Genomic DNA, 5,260 nt, shown 5'->3' with positions numbered 1-5,260 from the left:
ATTTGCCTGACCTAAATCGAAGGGACCTGTTGCAATATCCTTCGATTTCGTTGTTGCAGGTGCTTTCCGTTTTGTTCTTAATTGTTTCATTTGACGATTTGGTTGAAGAGCCGTTCGAAGTTGAAGGTCCCTGAAGAATCAAGTGCAAACGTTATCTTTGTTTTAGTTTGGCGGTAAACACATCAACCCTAGCCTTTTCTATCATCAACCCTAAATGTTATCTTTGTTTTAGTTTCTTTAATATCATCCGTATCTAGGGTTTTGAACTTGCTTCAAATTTCTTCACTGTAATATTTTCAATGTAAAATCGAGGAACAGAAATACAATTTTTAAGGTGTAATAATAACCAATTTTTAGTTTTTTCTTGTTGCATGTATTTTGACTTCTTATGTAGGGGTCTAATAGTAACTATTAATCCTTAATTAGTTTATTTTCTACTATATTCAGGTATTTCAATGTCTTTTGTACTTGTTACACTAAGGTTTTTCCATGGTGGAAAAATCTACATGGATAAGTTACATTCCTTTTCGGTGGAGGATTATGTTGGTGGGATGATTACTGATTGTGTTGATGTCGATGTTGATATGTTCTCATATTTTGAGTTTTTAAGTTATGTAAAAGAGTTTGGTTACAATAGTTCTTCTGCTGTTATTTATGTTAGACCACCTAATTGTCCTGGTTTGGTAATAATTAAGGTTGATAGGGACCTTATGTGTATTTGTGAAGAGTTAAAAAGTGGGGATATTTTGGAGGTTTATGTAGATCACTTGGTTGAAGAAGCTGTAGTGGTCCCCCCTCTATTAGAATATGTCAGCCAAGTTGTGGATGATAGTAATGTCTTTTAAGAAATAATCTGGTCAAGATTTGGGGGGCTGCGAGGGTTTGGGAACTTCTGAAAAGGCATCCAATACTGCTGAAAATAGTATCAATAATAGTGTGCCCACAACTATTACTACTGATGATAGTTCAAACTCTTCATCTGAATCAAACTCATCTGAATCTAGTAGCAGCACTGATAACATCTCAGATTCAGACCATGAGGAGTTGTTTGAAGAAGGAGAAGCTGATTATGGTAGTGATACACATGAGGAATACATGGCATTTAGGGCAGAAAGAAGGACTGTAGAGATGAGGAAGAGGAAAGAAAGTGCTCCTGAACAAGAACGTGTTAAACTAGGTAAGAGAGGACCAGATGTGGGGTAGGATGAATATGAATCTAGGAAGAAGAAGAGTTTAGAAGGTAAGATAGGTGGTGATGAGCCTTATTACTTCTCAGATGAAGCTTCTAGTTTTGAGACAGATCTAGATGATGTTGATGATGAAGGTGAAAGGGAGGTTCAACAGAAAGTTAAAGCTAGAAGAAGAAAGACTCAAAGAAAAGTAATATTTGACAAGACCTGCAAGAAAATAGTCTGGGAAACTGGAGATTTCAGAGAAGCTATAACTAAATATGTTGTTCAACAAAAGGTTTCTATAGAAAAGTATGTAAATAAACCTACAAGGGTGAGGGTTAAGTGCAAGAAGGCATCCTGTCCTTGGCTTCTAGTTGCTAGTTATAATTCTAGGACTAAGGATTTTGTAGTCAAGAACCACAATCCAGTTCACAAATGTGACCCTACTAACAAAAATAAGCTGTGTAATTCAAAGTTCTTGGCTAGAAGGTTCCATGAGAGGATAAAAGAACAACCTAACATTAGAATATTCAAGTTTCAAGAGTTGATTAGAAAGAAATTGGGATTATATGTTGGGAGGACAGTTTGTAGGAGGGCAAAAAATATTGTGTTGAATGAGATAGTGGGTGATCATAAACTAGAGTATGGCAGGATTTTAGATTATAGGGATGAGTTGCTTAGATCTAATCCAGGTAGTACATGTGTAGTGAAACCTAGTAAAGAAACTTTTGAAGGTGGGAAGAAAATGTTTGTTGGGTTCTACATTTGTTTTGATGCAATGAAGAAGTCATACTTAGCTGGTTGTAGACCATGCATTGGATTGGATGGATGTTTTTTAAAAGGGGTATGTAGAGGCCAACTACTTGTAGCAGTTTGCAAAGATGGAAATAATCAGATGCTTTCACTTGCTTGGGTTGTTGTTGAGATTGAAAATATGCACACTTGGAGGTGGTTTGTCAACCTTTTAAAGAGTGATCTTCAGCTTGGAGATGGTACAAATCTGACCATAATAACAGACATGCAAAAGGTAATAACTTGTAGTTTGTTGTTATTTTTCTACTGTTGTTTCACTTAAAACTAACTACCATTGTTAATTTTTCCAGGGGCTTGAGAATGCTATAGCAAACCTGCTTCCAAATTCTGAGCATAGGATGTGTGCAAGGCACATCCTAGCTAACTGGTCTAAGAAATGGAGGGGCATAGAGAGAAAGAACTGCTTCTGGAGGTGTGCAAGGTCTACCTATGAGTGGAAGTTGAAGAAAAATCTGGATGACATGAAGAAATTGGGGACGGAGATAGTTGATGAACTGTTGTACTACAACATTGAAAGATGGAGTAAGGTGTATTTCAACCCATTCTGCAAGTCTGATAGTGTTGACAATAATATGGCAGAATGTTTCAATGCTTTGATTTTGGCAGCAAGGCAAAAGACTATAGTGACAATGCTTGAAGAAATAAGGGTGAAGATGATGAACAGAATAGGTCAGCTCAGACAGTTTGGAAACACTTGGATTACTGATTTTTCACAAATGGCCATGAAAGTCTTGGAAGAGAACACAGAAAGGTCAATGAAATGTAACATTTTCTGGAATGGTGAGTATGGATTTGAACTGAAGCAAGGATCAGGTGCAAGTAAAGTGAAGCATTTGGTGGACATCAACAGGCAAACATGCACCTGCAGAGCATGGATGTTAAAAGGCATACCATGTGCTCATGCAGTTGCTGCCCTGCATTATAAAAATCTGGAGCCTATGAGCTATATTTCTCACTGGTACAGTAATGCAACTTACGTAAAAACATACAGTTACTTTCTTCAGCCTATCTTGGGTATGAATATGTGGCCAGAGTCACAAAACCCAACTGTTATATCACCTCATGTCAAGAAGATGACTGGAAGGCCAAAGAAGGTTAGAAGAAAAGAGCCTGGTGAAAATAAGACAGGAAAATTGTCCAAAAGTGGAGTGGAAATGACATTTAGCAATTGTCATAACAAGGGTCATAATAAGAGGGGTTGTGCAAAGGCTGCTGGAAGTAATACTGCTGCAAGTTTTGTGCCTACAAGTGTTGGTAGTTCAAAGCCACCAAAGCAAAGTACTGGAAGAGGAAGGGGTAGGCCAAAAGGTTCTAAAGAAAAGGTGAAGTTCTTCCCTTTAGTGTCTTCTTTATCTTTTTTAAATAATTACCAGATTTTTAATTTTGATTGTTTGATGTAGGATGTTGGTACTAGCACTGATGTAAGAACACAATATAAGAAACCAAGGATGGTTGGGATGGGAGTTTTACACACTCAAAGTGGCTTCAAAATTCAAAATGTAAGTCTAACACAAACTCTCATAGTTAGGTGATTTCATTTGTCTGATTTTCTGTTGGGTTTTGGCAGCCTGGAATGTCATCTACAAACTTTAAGGATGTGAGGTCCTCGGCAGAAGTAACTGGAGATCTAGTCCATCAACCAATGCGAGGTGTTAAATGGAAAGGTAAAGAAGCTATGACATCAAGGTAGCTTCAACAATTGAGAGGCAAGAAGCTCATTCAAACAAGGTCTAGGGCTGCTAAGTTGAGCCAGGAAAGCACCACTGTAAATCAACCCAGCTGATGAAGCTATGATTTTGTTTGATGATTGTATTGCAATAGACTGCATTATGCAAAAAATGTGAAGCAACTATAGACTGCAATTCTGTATTTTGATAAGGATTTGTAGGTAGCTATAGACTGCAATTTTGTTACATTTAGTGTCTGGTTTGCTGCTGCTACAATGACAACAAATAGTTGTTTTGTTAACTCATTTTGTGACTTTTATGCAACAAATGCATATATGATGTTTTAGTGATCTATGAGTTGTACAGGTTGATAATACGTGTGTTTGCCATGAAATCAAATACTTCAGTATGCAGTATGCAGTTTATCTATGCAGTATGCAGTTTACTTTCTTTAGTATGCAGTATGCAGTTTACTTCCCAATAGTTGATCTATGCAGTTTACTTCCCAATGTAAAAACAACGCTTCTTTAGAAACAATAATTGATTAGCAAGAACTACAAATACATATTGAGATGAGAATACTACAAAATATTGAGATGACAAAACTACAAAAGGCTTACATTTAAATGAAAGTTCCATTGTAAACATACAAAATAAATCCTACAAGCAACAACTACATTCATATTGAGATGACAAAACTAGATTCACAATGGCAACCTCATTGCATCTTCTTTCAATGAGATTCCTGGATACCCACAACCAACAAGAATAATACACATCCCCAATATAATGAACCAAAGTACATTTTCCCTAGCCTTTGACTTAGCTAATTTACTCTTCCACTTCTTTTCCTTCTCTTTCATCTTCTCCATATCATCTTGCAATTTCACCAATTGAGCCTCAATCTTCTTCATCTTGTCCTCTTCTATGGTGTTTTCAACCTTTAAAGTTGTCCTCGGCTTGGCAAGATTTCAAAGCTTTCTAATTCATTCTCAAGTTCACCCATTTTGTCAAGCAATTTTGGAATAACAAATTTGGACCTAGGATCAATTTCGGAATCCTTCCAAACCCAAAAATCACAAGATCGTGGACCCTAAGATGAATAACAAAAGAAAATTAATGAATGATAATTTTTCACAACTCAATTAGTGAAAGAATTTTTACTATCATTTATCCCATAGTATGGACAAACCCAATATCTTCTTCCTGGGTTCCGAGGGGTCCAAGCTATTAACAAAGGCAGCACATAGCCATGGTTGCATCGAATTTCTCCACTTGACTCATTTTCTTCCTCTTCCGTGCAAAGCCTTGTCAAATTCAAGCCTTTTGAAGGCATTGCAACAACTACAACACAACAAGACAATATCAAAGTCAGATAATTTGCATTTGCTTTCAAAGATCGGATAATTGAATTTTAGGACAAAGGCATAACAAGACTAAAAGAAAGAAAATAGGGTTCTTAAGAAGGAGAAAGGTTAACCTTTGCCTTCAAAGATTAAAATTTCAAAAGGGCAATTTGAGGGATTTTCGGCAGAAATTAGAAGAAGAAGAAATTAGGGTTCTTCAACTGGGTTTGGTAAAATATTGGGGAAGAGGGGATTTTATCGT

Source organism: Nicotiana tabacum, chromosome 11, assembly GCF_000715075.1.
Source record: "Nicotiana tabacum cultivar K326 chromosome 11, ASM71507v2, whole genome shotgun sequence".
Lineage (NCBI taxonomy): Eukaryota > Viridiplantae > Streptophyta > Magnoliopsida > Solanales > Solanaceae > Nicotiana > Nicotiana tabacum.
Note: the sequence above shows the minus strand (reverse complement) of the source record.